General features: G+C 43.2%; 3 pseudogenes; 1 reads left to right on the forward strand and 2 right to left on the reverse strand.

The window, feature by feature from the left end:
* Nucleotides 1-2,821: 2,821 nt before the first annotated feature.
* On the reverse strand, nucleotides 2,822-3,452 carry LOC114207992 (protein RER1 pseudogene; annotated as a pseudogene).
* A 4,461-nt stretch (nucleotides 3,453-7,913) lies between these two features.
* LOC114208019 (leucine-rich repeat-containing protein 57 pseudogene) lies at nucleotides 7,914-8,656 on the forward strand (annotated as a pseudogene).
* A 6,946-nt stretch (nucleotides 8,657-15,602) lies between these two features.
* LOC114207970 (lysine-specific demethylase RAD23A pseudogene) lies at nucleotides 15,603-16,691 on the reverse strand (annotated as a pseudogene).
* Between the last annotated feature and the right edge of the window lie 1,040 nt (nucleotides 16,692-17,731).

Genomic DNA, 17,731 nt, shown 5'->3' on the forward strand with positions numbered 1-17,731 from the left:
AAGTATTTATTAAGTATTTAACCATCATGTGAGATAAGGTGGAGTTCCCAGCAATATGGCTTTATCATTGTCATCAAGCATCTTCAAATCTCACTTGTTCTAACCAGAAAGATGAGGTTGATAAGGAGGGAGCAGTGTCAAGCGTGAGGTACTAGCTGGGCAGACATGAAGTGTGTTAGGGGTTATGCAGATCCCTGGGGGCGCCTGAGTGGCTCAGTCAGTTAAGCATCTGACTCTTGGTTTTGACTCAAGTCATGTTCTCAGGGCCATGAGATTGAGCCCATATGGGGCTCTGCGCTCAGCGAGGAGTCTGCTGGAGATTCTCTCTCCCTCTCCCTCTGACCCTCCTCCCCAATCACACTCAGGCTCTCTCTCTCTCTCAAAATAAATACATAAAATCTTAAAAAAAAAAAGAGTTATGGAGATCCCTTCAGAGGGAAGGCGAGTCATTTCCTTATAAACATTTATCCGTAAAATAATGTTAATAAAGTACTCTGCATCTTAAAAGAAGTAGTGAAAAATAAAGGAGGATGAATTTAGAAAAATAAACATATGGATTTAGAAATATTAACCAAAATAGAATTTGTGAAAGATTCACTATCATGTATTCACAGATATTTAAGAAATTTGGAGCATAGTAATTTCTAAGAACACCATAGAGGTCCTGGTCACTCTATTGTGTTTCTTATAGGTATGCCCTATAAGAAAACAGTACCTTGAGAGTGAAATCTGATATTTAAGGATTCAGGAAATGTGACAAAAGAAAATAATCCCTGAAATTATTATTCTCTGTACAAAAGAATGTCCTCAATTTATGGAGTTTATGGAAAATAAAGCAAGAATTCTTATGCTTATGAGGCCAAAGTTATCAGAGGAACAGATTGGATAATCCTCATCAGATTATCCTCTCAGTAGCTCAAAGAAACTATTGAAATAGAGAAAAAACACCTTTAATTTAGAATCACTATCTCTGGATCTCTTAATCAAGAAACGCATGCTATTTTTTTTTTTTTTTGGTGTAGTATCTGAAAATAAGAAACATTTTATAATTTGAAAAAAGATATTTAAAATATTAATACATGTACTTTCTACATAAACTGTGAACTAGCTGCTGTGGATATTTCAGAGAACAAGGCAGAAAATTTTCTCATGGTGCCTATTTTCTAATTGAGAAGAGAAATCATAAACATGAAAACAACAGACATTACAGACTGTGTTAAGGGCCATGAAGGACACAAGCAGAGTGCCATGCTAGGCTAGATTAAATGATGGCAGAAGGTCTTTAGATGAAATGGATGAGTGGGGATGGTCTGTCCAAGGAGCAGACACTGAGAACCAGAGGATGGGAAAGAGCTGCTCAGGCAAGGAGCCCCAGAAGACAGTTTCAGGCAGAGGGCATAGCAACTCACAGACAAGGGAAAAGGAAGAACTGGCAGAGCTGGCAGAGCTGGTGAAACTGGGCAAGGCTGCATGCAGGTGGACCCGGAGCTGGGGGCCTGGGGCATGGATGGGGTTTGGATGGAGGGGGCAGAAAGGAACCACATAGGGAGTGCCCCAGGCCTGGGACTGGTTGCTGGGATTCAGGGGATGTTTTTCCCAAAGATCAGTGTGGTTCAAGAGTGGAGCATTTTGGGGGCTCCTGGGTGGCTCAGTTGGTTAAGCGACTGCCTTCTGCTCAGGTCATGATCCTAGAGTCCCAGGATCAAGTCCCGTGTCAGGCTTCCTGCTCGGCAGGGAGTCTGCTTCTCCCTCTGCCCCTCCCCTCTCTCATGCTCTCTGTCTCTCAAATAAATAAAATCTTTAAAAAAAGAAAAGAGTGGAGCATTTTTTTTCAAATTTAATTTTTTAAATTAAATTCAATTAACATATAGTATATTATTAGTTTCAGAGGTAGAGTTCAGTGATCCATCAGTCTTATTTAATACCCAGTGCTCATTACATCACGTGTCCTCCTTACTGTCCATCACCCAGTTACCCCATCCCTCCACCCTCCTCCCCCCCAGCAACCCTCAGTTTTTTTCCTATGATTAAGAGTCCCTTATGGTTTGTCTCCTCTCAGATTTAGTCGCATTTTATTTTTTATCTATGATCCTCTATTTTGTTTCTTAAATTCCACTTATCAGTGAGATCATATGATAATTGTCTTTCTCTGATTGACTTATTTTGCTTAGCGTAATACCCTCTAGTTCCATCCACATCATTGCAAATGGCAAGATTTCATTTTTTTTAATATATATATATTTATAATTCCAGGCCCTCAAAAGCAATCATGGTAATTAAGAACAAAGTTTTGAGTCATTATGATAAGAGACCAACTTTAAACATCTCTGGTGAGATGAAAGTGGGAAACTCTCATTAGAAACCCCAGAGTTACTTGGAAATCACCTTTCAAATGTTCTTCCAATGCGCAGGAATCAGGTTAGCATCATCCTCCAGCTGGGTGACGTGGCCACGGGCGTCCAGGGTGGGGGCAGCTGGGGCACAACCCGGCTCCTTCCGTGTAGGAGATCTGTTCCACGGCCGCCAAGCAACAGAGACCGCCCGCCCCTCCCCACGCCCCCACCCGGTTGTCCGCCCAGGCAGCAGTTTACTAGAATTCTGTCCATTTGAACACTTGAATGTCACTGAAAAATAAATCAATGCAATTTGGTTTAAATGTCAGTTTCTTCAAGAACCTGATATTTTGGTTACAAGTAATTGAAGCTCCTTTTTAAAAAGAAAATTCGACTCCCTCGAAATCAACTACTTTATGTGAAGGAAGAAGGCATTGTTACAATGGCTCAGAACAATCCTCGACTCTGTGGTGGGTCCGGCTGAGCAGCTAGCTCTCAAACGTCTTGCCTGCGTCCTCCTTCCCCTTGTACGTCCTCTTGCCATGCGTGAACGGGATGTACCGGTACTTTATCATGTGCTTTATTTGCCTCTTCATGGTGATACAGAAAAGCATGATGAAGTACATCACCAGGATGGGCCAGAACACCGGGACATTGAAAGCCTCAAAGAAGGTGCAGGCCATGGCCACGAGGATGCCCTTGGTTGCCGCATGCCAAAATTTAAACTCTGGAAGCCTTCGAATAAAGGGCTGGAACTCCTCGTTCTGTTTGGTTGGTAATGAGGGGCCGTCATCTGAGTCCTCCATCAAGGAAGGGTCCACTTTGGGCGAGAGAAAGGCTATGAAAAGATTGAGGTGGTAGATCCCCAAGGCGTAGGTCATGATGTACCAGCTCTGCAGGAGGTAAACTCGAATCATATAGACAAAGCTCAGGCCCAGTGTCACCACCCACTGCACGTCTGTGTAAGGCGTGGACTTGTCTAGCCAGGACTGATAGATCTGTCCAAGTCTTGTGAAAAATCTGTACACCACAGAAGGCTTCCCATTGACAGAATCTCCAACACTGTCACCTTCGGACATTCTGTAACTCGCCGCTCCCTGCGGCCGAGCGCGGTCCCCGAGGGCCACGGGAAGGACGCGGGCAGGCAGCCGCGCCAGCGCTTCACACGGTCCGGGAAGGGCCAGCTGAGCACTTCCGCTCTGTCCTGTGCGGCACTGCCTCCGGAGCCTCCAAGATTTCATTTTTTTGATGGCTGAGTAGTATTCCATTGTTATATGTATGCCACATTTTCTTTATCCATTCATCTGTCGATGGACATCTGGGCTCTTTCCATAGTTTGGCTATTGTGGACATTGCTGTTATAAACACTGGGATGCAGGTGCCCCTTCAGATTACGACATTTGTATCTTTGGGGTAAATCCCTAGTAGTGCAATTACTGGGTCATAGGATGGCTCTATTTTTAACTTCTTGAGGAAACTTCATACTGTTTTCCAGAATGGCTGCACCAGATTGCATTCCTACCAACAGTATAAGAGGGTTCCGCTTTCACTGGTAGGGGCAGAGCAAGATGGCGGAAGAGTAGGAGACCTGGATTTCGTCTGGTATCAGAAATTCATCTGGATAGGGATCAAACCATTCTAAACACCTACGAACTCAACAGGAGATCGAAGAAAAGAATAGCAACAACTCTCTGAACAGAAAAGCAACCACTTACTGGAAGGTAGGACGTGTGGAGAAATGAATCCGAGGCGATATTCGGGAGGATAGATGGCGGGGGAGGGGGCCCCTGTCGACGGCTTCTGGCAAGTGCTAGAGCTGCGGAGCACAAAATTGGAACTTTTAGAAGTCATCTCCGCTGAGGGACATCGCTCCAGTGGCTAAACGGGGGGTGGAACCCTTGTGGGACAGTGTGGTCTCAAGACCCTCGGGGTCACAGAAAGACCGGGGATGCCTGAGTGTGGCAGAGCTCCCACGTATCAGAGCGGGGAAGCCGGCTGCAGAGACGGAGCCGAGGCGCGGGCTCTCAGCTCGGGGTTGCCATAAACTGTGATCCACGGCCCAGTTGGGCCACTGCTCCTCCAGGAGGGACCCAACAAGCAGCAGATCCGGGGAGACTCCCCTCCCTCCCCCGGGAGGAGCGGCGCGGAAGCGCACTGCAGGGATCTGCTGGGTTTAGAGACTCCACACCGGGTCGGGTGCCAGACATAGAAACGCTCGGTCACAGGCCGGGTGAGCACGGAGTGCGGCCAGAGACCGGGGACACGAGAGTGACTGCTTTTCTCTGGGGGCGCACTGAGGAGCAGGGCCCCGAGTTCTCGGCTCCTCCAGGGTGGAGATTGGGAGGCCGCCATTTTCACTGTTGTCCTCCAAAGCTGTACGGAGAGCCTGCAGGGAACAAAAGCTTCCGAGAGCACACCCGAGAAGATTACTGAGCCCGGACCAAAAAGGGTCGCCTCTGGCAAAGACATTTGGGAACCACGGCAACAGGCCCCTCCCCCAGAAGATCAGCAAGAACAGCCAGCCAAGACCAAGTTTACCGATCAATGAGAATGGGAGAACTCCAGCCCTAGGGGAATACCGCACATAGAATTCATGGCTTTTTTACCATAATTCATTAGTCTTTCAAAGTTAATTTTTGTAACTTTTTTTTTTTTTGAAATTTTCTTTTTCCCTTTTCAACCAACATCTTATCAATCCCTTTTTTTAAAAAAAAATTATTTTTCATTTTTAGAGTCATATTCTATCCCTTCATAGTAGTTACCCTTATTTTTGGCATATATATATATATATATATATGTATATATATATATATATATATATAAGTTGTTCTCTCTTTAAAATTTTGAGATACAGTTTCTTCTAACATATCAAAATATACCCTAAATCTCTAGTGTATGGCTTTGTTCTAGTCTCCTGCCTGATCACATTCTCCCCCCCTTTTTTTTCTTTCTTCCTTTCCTTTTTTTTTAATCCTCTTCTTTCTTTTTTCAAACACCTTCTTATCAGTTCCTTTTTTAAATTTTTTTTATAATTTTCATCTTTACAGTCATATTCCATCCCTTCGTTGTATCACCCCTTATTTTGTACATATATAAATCTTTCTTTCTTTAAAATTTTAGGAGGCGCTTTCTTCTAACAGACCAAAATACACCCAAAATCTAGTGTGTGGCACTGATCTAGGCACCAGCCTGACCATATTTGATCATATTCTGTTCTTTTTTGTTTTGTTCTGTTTTTGTTTGCTTTTATCTTTTTCTTTTTCTTTTTTTTCCTCTTTCTTTTTTATTTCTTTCCCTTTCTTTTCCCCTGGGTTCAGGTCTTTTCTGATTTGTTTAGAATATATTTTCTGGGGACATTGTTAACCTGTTAGCATTTTGTTCTCTCATTCATCTAGTCTCCTCTGGACAAAATGACAAGACGAAAAAAATCACCTCAGCAAAAAGAACAAGAGGTAGTACTGTCTGCCAGGGACCTACTCAAAATGGACATTAGTGCAATGTCGGGCCTAGAGTTCAGAATCATGACTTTAAAGATACTAGCTGGGCTTGAAAAAAGCATGGAAGTTGTTAGAGACACCCTTCCTGGAGAAATAAAAGAACTAAAATCTAACCAAGTCGAAATCAAAAAGGCTCTTAATGAGGTGCAATCAAAAATGGGGGCACTAACTGCTAGGATAAATGAGGCAGAAGAGAGAATCAGTGATATAGAAGACCAAATGATGGAAAATAAAGAGGCTGAGAAAAAGAGAGATAAACTACTGGATCACAAGGGCAGAATTCGAGAGATAAGTAATACCAAAAGACAAAACAACATTAGAATAATTGGGATCCCAGAAGAAGAAGAAAGAGAGAGAGGGGCAGAAGGTATATTGGAGCAAATTATAGCAGAGAACTTCCCTAATGTGGGGAAGGAAACAGGCATCAAAATGCAGGAGGCACAGAGAACCCCTCTCAAAATCAATAAAAATAGGTCAACACCCCGACATCTAAGAGTAAAACTTACAAGTCTCAGAGAAAAAGAGAAAATCTTGAAAGCTGCTTGGAGAAGAGATATGTAACCTATAATGGTAGAAACATTAGATTGGCAACAGACCTATCCACAGAGACCTGGCAGGCCAGAAAGGACGGGCATGATATCTTCAGAGCACTAAATGAGAAATATATGCAGCCAAGAATACTATATACAGCTAGGCTGTCATTGAAAATAGAAGGAGGGATAAAAATCTTCCAGGACAAACAAAAACTAAAGGAATTTGCAAACACGAAACCAGTCCTACAAGAAATATTGAAAGGGGTCCTCTAAGCAAAGAGAGAGCCTAAAAGCAGCACAGACCAGAAAGGAACACAGACAATATACAGTCACAGTCACCTTACAGGCAATACAATGGCACTAAATTCATATCTTTCAATAGTTACCCTGAACGTAAATGGGCTCAATGCCCCAGTCAAAAGACACAGGCTATCAGATTGGATTAAAAAACAAGACCCATCGATATGCTGTCTGCAGGAAACTCATTTTAGACCCAAAGACACTCCCACATTGAAAGTGAGGGGGTGGAAAACGATTTACCATGCTAATGGACACCAAAAGAAAGCTGGGGTGGCAATCCTTATATCAGACAAATTAGATTTTAAAACAAAGACTCTAATAAGAGATGAGGAAGGACACTATATCCTACTTAAAGGGTCTATCCAACAAGAAGATCTAACAATTGTAAATATCTATGCCCCTAACATGGGAGCAGCCAATTACATAAGGCAATTAATAACAAAAGCAAAGAAACACATTGACAATAATACAATAATAGTGGGGGACTTTAACACCCCCTGACTGAAATGGACACATCATCTAAGCAAAAGATCAACAAGGAAATAAAGACTTTAAATGACACACTGGACCAAATGGACTTCACAGACATATTCAGAACATTCCATGCCAAAGCAATGGAATACACTTTCTTCTGTAGTGCCCATGGCACATTCTCCAGAATTGATCACATCCTAGGTCACAAATCAGGTCTCAACTGGTACCAAAAGATTGGGATTATTCCCTGCATATTTTCAGACCACAATTCTTTGAAACTAGAACTCAATCACAAGAGGAAAGTCAGAAAGAACTCAAATACATGGAGGCTAAAGAGCATCCTACTAAAGAATGAATGGGTCAACCAGGAAATTAAAGAATTAAAAAAATTCATGGAAACCAATGAAAATGAAAACACAACTGTTCAAAATCTTTGGGATGCAGTAAAGGCAGTCCTGAGAGGAAAGTATATAGCAATACAAGCCTTTCTCAAGAAACAAGAAAGGTCTCAAGTACACAACCTGACCCTACACCTAAAGGAGCTAGAGAAAAAACAGCAAATAAAGCCTAAACCCAGCAGGAGAAGAGAAATAATAAAGATCAGAGCAGAAATCAATGAAATAGAAACCAAAAGAACAATAGAACAGATCAACAAAACTAGGAGCTGATTCTTTGAAAGAATTAACCAGATTGATAAATCCCTGGCCAGACTTATCAAAAAGAAAAGAGAGAGCATGGGCTGCGGGTCTTCCCTTGCTTAGCCGGCTGTGAGCTGAGGGGGACCTGAGCCGCGGCCCTAGAATGGGAAACAGTGCCCTCCACGCTCATGTGGAAACCGCGCAGAAAACTGGTGTCTTTCAGCTTAAGGACTGTGGGCTGACTGAGTTCCCCTCAGAGTTGCAGAAGCTGACCAGCAATCTAAGGACCATCGACCTGTCCAACAACAAGATTGAGAGCCTACCGCCTATGATTATAGGAAAGTTCACTCTGCTGAAGAGCCTCTCCTTGAACAACAACAAACTGACTATTCTTCCTGAGGAGTTATGCAATCTGAAGAAACTAGAGATGCTAAGCCTAAACAACAATCACTTGAGAGAGCTACCATCTACCTTTGGGCAACTGGCAGCCCTCAAGACCCTGAGTCTCTCTGGGAACCAGCTACAAGCACTACCACCACAGCTCTGTAGCCTACGGCACTTGGATGTGGTGAATCTCTCCAAGAACCAGATTCGGAGCATACCTTACATAGTGGGGGGAGCTGCAGGTCATCGAACTCAATCTCAGCCAGAACCAGATATCTCAGATCTCAGTAAAGATACCTTGCTGTCCTCACCTTAAAGTTCTTTGCCTGGAAGAGAACTGTCTTGAGCTCAGCATGCTGCCACAGAGCATTCTCAGTGATTCCCAGATCTGTCTGCTTGCTGTGGAAGGCAACCTTTTTGAAATAAAGAAACTTCGAGAACTGGAAGAATATGATAAGTACATGGAGAGGTTCACAGCCACTAAGAAGTTTGCATGATGTTCTCCAGGAACACGGGAACCTTACAGGACACTGACATGGAATCTCTTGCAATCTGGCTGAATCAAAGGCTCCTGTTGTTGTCAAGGATTATCTGCAGTAAGGAGATGATACTCCCGCAGATATTTCAATGATCTTTTCCCTTTCCAGGCCTCGTCTTAAGCAAGCTAAAAAATCAAGGGACAGTTAGAGTCCTCCATTTTGAGTCATGGATAAGGGTAAAGGACAGTGTTGATCATCAAAACCATCATTAGTCTGGCTTTAAGAAAAACAGTAGCTCATTGCTATTTAGACAATGAAGGGATGCTGCTTGGTCACAGAATCAGTCCGTATCACAGCTTGAAATTTCATGTTTAGTTTCAGTGTATGAACTTGCATAAAGTCAGTTGCCATTCCATCTGCATTAACATTTCATATTTTTATGAAATATAGTTTGTGAGAGGCTACTATGGTTAATCTAGGATTTATGATTTTATTTCAGTCCATCAGTTCAATCGCAGTGTGTATACTTGGAATTTAGAATGTACATAAATATGTGACTGTCTTGATTAAAAGTGTATTTTGTCAGAGAAGCACCAACACCACACTAAGAGATGTTCCCCAAGGCTGCAGTAGCAAATTTTTTACTATTGCATGTGCCTTACTGGTAGAGGGCTCTGAAGACCAAAAACCATATATGCAAAATTTGTAAGATACAAAGGGTTGTAATAATCAAGATTTTCCTGAAGCTTTGTTAGAAATAATGTCTTACTTCTGGTAATCCTTTTCCCTTTTTGCATTTATAATTCTACTAATCAAATTACCTATCCAAAAACTACGGCTACAATATTTTAAAACAACCTATGTTTATAAAGTTTATTCTCTGGATGAGAGAATATACTAAATAAAGAATTTTTAATGAAAAAAAAGAAAAGAGAAATGACCCAAATCAACAAAATCATGAATGAAAGAGGAGAGATCACAACCAACACCAAAGAAGTACAAACAATTATAAGAACATATTATGAGCAACTCTATGCCAGCAAATTAGATAATCTGGAAGACATGGATGCATTCCTAGAGATGTATCAACTACCAAAATTGAACCAGGAAGAAATAGAAAACCTGAACAGACCTATAACCACTAAGGAAATTGAAGCAGTCATCAAAAATCTCCCAACAAACAAAAGCCCAGGGCCAGATGGCTTCCCAGGGGAATTCTACCAAACATTTAAAGAAGAATTAATACCTATTCTCCTGAAACTGTTCCAAAAAATAGAAATGGAAGGAAAACTTCCAAACTCATTTTATGAGGCCACCATTACCTTGATCCCCAAACCAGACAAAGACCCATCAAAAAGGAGAATTACAGACCAATATCCTTGATGAACATGGATGCAAAAATTCTCACCAAAATACTAGCCAATAGGATCCAACAGTACATTAAAAGGATTATTCACCACGACCAAGTGGGATTTATCCCTGGGCTGCAAGGTTGGTTCAACATCCGCAAATCAGTCAATGTGATACAATACATTAACAAAAGAAAGAGCAAGAATCATATGATCCTCTCAATAGATGCAGAAAAAGCATTTGACAAAGTACAGCATCCTTTCTTGATCAAAACTCTTCAGACTATAGGGACAGAGGGTACATACCTCAATATCATAAAAGCCATCTATGAAAAACCTACAGCGAATATCATTCTCAATGGGGAAAAGCTGAGAGGTTTCCCCCTAAGGTCAGGAACGCGGCAGGGATGTCCACTCTCACCACTGCTATTCAACATAGTATTAGAAGTCCTAGCCACAGCAATCAGACAACAAAAAGAAATCAAAGGCATCCAAATCGGCAAAGAGGAAGTCAAATTCTCACTCTTTGCAGATGATATGATACTTTATGTGGAAAACCCAAAAGACTCCACCCCAAAACTGCTAGAACTCATCCAGGAATTCAGTCAAGTAGCAGGCTATAAAATCAATGCACAGAAATCAGTGGCATTCCTATACACCAACAACAAGACAGAAGAGAGACAAATCAAGGAGTCGATCCCATTCACAACTGCACCCAAAACCATAAGATACCTAGGAATAAATTTAACCAAAGAGGCAAAGGATCTGTACTCAGAAAACTATAAAATACTCAGGAAAGAAATTGAAGAAGACACAAAGAAATGGAAAAACGTTCCATGCTCATGGATTGGAAGAACCAACATTGTGAAGATGTCAATGCTACCTAGAGCAATCTACACATTCAATGCAATCCCCATCAAAATACCATCCACTTTTTTCAAAGAAATGGAACAAATAAACCTAAAATTTGTATGGAACCAGAAGAGACCCCGAATAGCCAGAGGAATATTGAAAAAGAAAAGCAAAGCTGGCGGCATCACAATTCCGGACTTCCAGCTCTATTACAAAGCTGTCATCATCAAGACAGTATGGTACTGGCACAAAAACAGACACATAGATCAATGGAACAGAATCGAGAGCCCAGAAATGGACCCTCAACTCTATGGTCAACTTATCTTTGACAAAGCAGGAAAGAATGTCCAGTGGAAAAAAGACAGTCTCTTCAACAAATGGTGTTGGGAAAATTGGACAGCCACATGCAGAAGAATGAAACTGGACCATTTCCTTACACCAGACACAAAAATAGGCTCCAAATGGTTGAAAGACCTAAACGTGAGACAGGAGTCCATCCAAATCCTAAAGGAGAACACAGGCAGCAACCTCTTCGACCTCAGCCGCAGCAACTTCTTCCTAGAAACATCACCAAAGGCACAGGAAGCCAGGGCAAAAATGAACTATTGGGATTTCATCAAGATAAAAAGCTTTTGCACAGCAAAAGAAACAGTCCACAAAACCAAAAGGCAACCGACAGAATGGGAGAAAATATTTGCAAATGACATATCAGATAAAGGGCTAGTATCCAAAATCTATAAAGAACTTATCAAACTCAACACCCAAAGAACAAATAATCCAATCAAGAAATGGGCAGAAGACATGAACAGACATTTTTCCAAAGAAGACATCCAAATGGCCAACAGGCACATGAAAAAGTGCTCAACATCGCTCGGCATCAGGGAAATCCAAATCAAAACCTCAATGAGATACCACCTCACACCCGTCAGAATGGCTAAAATTAACAAGTCAGGGAACGACAGATGTTGGCGGGGATGTGGAGAAAGGGGAACCCTCCTACACTGTTGGTGGGAATGCAAGCTGGTGCAACCCCTCTGGAAAACAGTATGGAGGTTCCTCAAACAGTTGAAATTAGATCTACCATTCGATCCAGCAATTGCACTACTGGGTATTTACCCCAAAGATACAAATGTAGGGACCCGAAGGGGTACGTGCACCCCAATGTTTATAGCAGCAATGTCCACAATAGCCAAACTGTGGAAAGAGCCAAGATGTCCATCGACAGATGAATGGATAAAGAAGAGGTGGTGTATATACACAATGGAATATTATGCAGCCATCAAAAGGAATGAGATCTTGCCATTTGCAACGATGTGGATAGAACTGGAGGGTGTTATGCTGAGTAAAATAAGTCAATCAGAGAAAGACATGTATCATATGACCTCACTGATATGAGGAATTCTTAATCTCAGGAACAAACTGAGGGTTGCTGGAGTGGTCGGGGGTGGGAGGGATGGGGTGGCTGGGTGATGGACATTGGGGAAGATATGTGCTACGGTGAGCGCTGTGAATTGTGTAAGACTGTTGAATCACAGATCTGTACTTCTGAAACAAATAACGCAACATATTTTAAGAAAAAAGAAAAAGAAGAAGATAGCAGGAGAGGAAGAATGAAGGGGAGTAAGTCAGAGGGGGAGACGAACCAGGAGAGATGATGGACTCTGAAAAACAAACTGAGGGTTCTAGAGGGGAGGAGGGTGGGGGGATGGGTTAGTCTGGTGATGGGTATTGAGGAGGGCACATTCTGCATGGAGCACTGGGTGTTATGAACAAACAATGAATCATGTAACAGTACACCAAAACAAATTATGTAATGTATGGTGATTAACATAACAATAAAAAAATTAAAAAAAAAAGAAATTAGTGGCATTCCTATACACCAACAACAAGACAGAAGAGAGAGAAATTAAGGAGTCGATCCCATTTACAATTGCACCCAAAACCATAAGATACCTAGGAATAAATCTAACCAAACAGGCAAAGGACCTGTACTCGGAAAACTATAAAATACTCATGAAAGAAATTGAGGAAGACATAAAGAAATGGAAAAACGTTCCATGCTCATGGATTGGAAGAACAAACATTGTGAAGATGTCAATGCTACCTAGAGAAATCTACACATTCAATGCAATCCCCATCAAAATACCACCCACTTTTTTCAAAGAAATGGAACAAAGAACACTAAAATTTGTATGGAACCAGAAAAGACCCCGAATAGCCAGAGGAATGTTGAAAAGGGAAAGCAAAGCTGGTGGCATCACAATTCCGGACTTCCAGCTCTATTACAAAGCTGTCATCATCAAGACAGTATGGTACTGGCACAAAAACAGACACACAGATTAATGGAACAGAATAGAGAGCCCAGAAATGGACCCTCAACTCTATGGTCAACTAATCTTTGACAAAGCAGGAAAGAATGTCCAATGGAAAAAAGACAGTCTCTTCAACAAGTGGTGTTGGGAAAATCGGACAGCCACATGCAGAAGAATGAAACTGGACCATTTCCTTACACCACACACAAAAATAGACTCCAAATGGTTGAAAGACCTAAATGTGAGACAGGAGTCCATCAAAATCCTAAAGGAGAACACAGGCAGCAACCTCTTCGACCTCAGCCACAGCAACTTCTTCCTAGACACATCGCCAAAGGCAAGGGAAGCAAGGGCAAAAATGAACTATAGGGATTTCATCAAGATAAAAAGCTTTTGCATAGCAAAAGAAACAGTCAACAAAACCAAAAGACAACTGACAGAATGGGAGAAGATATTTGCAAATGACATATCAGATAAAGGGCTAGTATCCAAAATCTATAAAGAACTTATCAAACTCAACACCCAAAGAACAAATGATCCAATCAAGAAGTGGGCAGAAGACATGGAACAGACATTTTTCCAAAGAAGACATTCAAATGGCCAACAGACACATGAAAAAGTGCTCAACATCGCTCGGCATCAGGGAAATCCAAATCAAAACCTCCATGAGATACCACCTCACACCCGTCAGAATGGCTAAAATTAACAAGTCAGGAAATGACAGATGCTGGCGGGGATGTGAAGAAAGGGGAACCTCCTACACTGTTGGTGGGAATGTGAGCTGGTGCAACCCCTCTGGAAAACAGTATGGAGGTTCCTCAAACAGTTGAAAATAGAGCTACCATACGATCCAGCAATTGCACTACTGGGTATTTAGCACAAAGATACAAATGTAGGGATCCGAAGGGGTACATGCCCCCCAATGTTTATAGCAGAAATGTCCACAATAGCCAAACTGTGGAAAGAGCCAAGATGCCCATTGACAGATGAATGGATAAAGAAGAGGTGGTATATATACACAATGGAATATTATGCAGCCAACAAAAGGAATGAGATCTTGCCATTTGCAAGAACGTGGATGGAACTGGAGGGTGTTATGCTGAGTGAAATAAGTCAATCAGAGAAAGACATGTATCATATGACCTCACTGATATGAGGAATTCTTAATCTCAGGAAACAAACTGAGGGTTGCTGGAGTGCTGGGGGGTGGGTAGGATGGGGTGGCTGGGTGATAGACATTGGGTAGGGTATGTGCTATGGTGAGCACTGTGAATTGTGCAAGACTGTTGAATCACAGATCTGTACCTCTGAAACAAATAATGCGATATATGTCAAGAAAAAAAAAGAAGATAGCAGGAGGGGAAGAATGAAGGGGGGTAAATCGGAGGGGGAGACGAACCATGAGAGATGATGGACTCTGAAAAACAAACAGGGTTCTAGAGGGGAGGGGGGTGAGGGGACGGGTTAGCCTGGTGATGGGTATTAAAGAGGGCACATTCTGCGTGGAGCACTGGGTGTTATGCACAAACAATGAATCATGGAACACTACATCAAAAACTAATGATGTAATGTATGGTGATTAACATAACAATAAAAAAGAGGGTTCCCCTTTCTCTGCATCCTCAACAACATATGCCATTTCCTCACTTGTTAATTTTAGCCATTCTGGTGTGAGATTGTATCTCATTGAGGTTTTGATTTGTATTTCCCTGATGCTGAGTGATTTTGAGCATTTTTTCATGTGTCTGTTGGCCATTTGGATGTCTTCTTTGGAGAAATGTCTGTTCATGTCTTCTGCCCATTTCTTTCTTTTTTTTTTTTTTGGCTTTTAAAACTTTATTCACTTCAAAACTTTTATCAGAGACACGGTTCTGTCCTGGGGTTGGGGGGCGTGGCCTTGACCTCCAGAGCAGCTCTGGCGTGACGCCCTCCCCAGGCCTCCTCCTCTCCCGCGAAGGGATGCAGGCCAGGCTGGGGTGGGGAGGGTCCTTGAGCCTCTGAGTGCTTACCCCCAGATGGAAAGGTTGGGGCACTCCAATGGAGGATCAAAGTTTGGGGCTCCAGCTTCCCCTCACCCTGGAAGAAGGTGGGGGGAGGTCTCAGGGGCTCTTCAGGGGGAGGGGGAAGCAAGCAGCCACCTCTGCATCTGGCTGCAGGGAGCTGGGACAGAGGCCAAGACGGGCCCATCTGTCACCTCCAGTCCTGCCAGTTTCTTAGAGCAGGCAGGGCTGGGGTGGGGGATGGGGGACAGCTGTCTGGCCTAGGTCTTCTCAGGCCAAGATGGGAATGGGGTCCACTTGAGGAGGGTGGGAAATCAGGGTGGTTTTTTTTAAGGTTTTTGATTTTTTCCCCACTTCTTAAATAAACATGAATATATATATTTTTTTCTTTTATAAAACTTTTGTGGAGTTGGGGGGTGGGGAGGTTGGGGGACGGCCTGGCCTCGCTGCATCACTCGTCATCAAAGTTCTGACTCAGAAGGAAGTTGGCAGCCAAGTTCTCGTTTTTTTCATAAGCGAAGTAGGCCTGGATCACCAAGCTCTCTGGGAAGCTCAGGGCTTTCAACCTCTCTACTGCTTCTTTCTCCTGCGGCGTCACCTGGATGTAGTTCATCTGCGGAGCCTCCTCACCTATGGCGCCCACCTCACCCTCCACATCAGAGATGTCTGCCAGCTCCCCGGGGGGCTCCTTGAGCATCTGGATGAACTGCTCCTGGTGTCGACTAATTTGCTGGAAAAGCTGAGGATTCTCTTGGCCCAGCTGCTGGAGCAGGGCAGGCAACAGTGCCAGGTTCTGCTGAATCACCTGCCGCATGTTCTGGAACTGGGGCTGGTCCCGCAGGAACTCCAGGGGGTTCTCTCCTCCTTCTGTGGCTGGCTGCTCAGACACCTGGCTCTCCTGGACAGAACCATGTTCTGGCTCGGGGCTCCCAGGAATTCCCGTGAGTAGATACTCCACGGCTCGGTGGGGGTTGTTGTAGCTGGCTCTCAGGGCGGCCACGACCTGCTCCTGTTCATAGCCCATGGACATGATCTCTGTCAGCATTGTCTCATACTCAGAACCAGTCACTAGCGTGGATGCCACGTCTTCCTCTCGCCCGCTGCTACCTGAAGAGGGAACAGAGCCTGACACGGACTCTGGGGATGTCGTGGGGACTGATTCCTCCAATGGGCTCTTGTCCTCTCTGGCAGTAGGTGGGGGATGGGACATGCCTGAGGCAGGGGCCGGAGGAAAGGATGTGGAGGACTCTGGGGCAGCAGTGGGTGAGGCCTCTGGGGGTACTGAGGTGCCTGGGCTAGTTTTGGCCTTGGTCACCATAACGACCACAAAGTTCTTCTCATCAATGCGATAGTCCCTGATGGGCACGTCATCACTCAGGATCTTGCCAGCATAAATGGCTTTCTGTCCAGCCACAGGGAAGGCATCACGACCCTTCTTAGCTTCTATCTTTTCCTTTAGCACCTTCACCGTCTTGTCAGGCTCCATGTGGATTTTGAAGGTCTGCTGGTGCAGCGTTTTGAGCGTGATGGTGACGGCCATTGGCGGGGCCGGAGCCATGCCGCGGCCCAGGGATCCTCACACAACATGTAACTCACACGGCCGCCATCTTAGCGCCCAGCCGGGCCGCGAGGCCTTCTGCCCATTTTTTGATTTGATTATTTGTTCTTTGGGTGTTGAGTTTGATAAGTTCTTTATAGATTTTGGATACCAGCCCTTTATCTGATATGTCATTTGCAAATATCTTCTCCCATTCTCTCGGTTGTCTTTTGGTTTTGTTGACTGTTTCCTTTGCTGTGCAAAAGCTTTTATCTTGATGAAGTCCCAATATTTCATTTCTGCCTTTGTTTCCCTTGCCTTTGGTAATGTGTCTAGCAAGAAGTTGCTGCAACTGAGGTCGAAGAGGTTGCTGCCTGTGTTCTCCTCTAGGATTTTGATGGATTCCTGTCTCACATCTTTCATCCATTTTGAGCCTATTTTTTGTGTATGGTGTAAGGAAATGGTCCAGTTTCATTCTTCTGCATGTGGCTGTCCGATTTTCCCAACACATTTTTTAAAGAGGCTGTCTTTTTTCCACTGGACATTCTTCCTTGCTTTGTCAAAGATTAGTTGACCATAGAGTTGAGGGTCCATTTCTGGGCTCTCTATTCTGTTCCATTGATCTGTGTGTCTGTTTTTGTGCCAGTACCATACTGTCTTGATGATGACAGCTTTGTAATAGAGCTTGAAGTCCGGAATTGTGATGCCACCAGTTTTGGTTTTCTTTTATAACATTCCTTTGGCTATTCGGGGTCTTTTCTGGTTCCATACAAATTTTAGGATTATTTGTTCCAGTTCTGTGACAATAGTTGATGGTATTTTGATGGGGATTGCATTGAATGTGTAGATTGCTCTAGGTAGCATGGACATTTTAACAATATTTGTTCTTCCAGTCCATGAGCATGGAACGTTTTTCCATTTCTTTTTGTCTTCCTCAATTTCTTTCATGAGTGTTCTATAGTTTTCTGAGTAAAGATCCTTTGCCTCTTTGGTTAGGTTTATTCCTAGGTATCTTATGGTTTGGGGTGCAATTTTAAATGGGA

This window comes from Eumetopias jubatus, unplaced genomic scaffold, assembly GCF_037043125.1.
Source record: "Eumetopias jubatus isolate StellerSeaLion01/CBP00866 unplaced genomic scaffold, mEumJub1_p1.0 scaffold_4, whole genome shotgun sequence".
Lineage (NCBI taxonomy): Eukaryota > Metazoa > Chordata > Mammalia > Carnivora > Otariidae > Eumetopias > Eumetopias jubatus.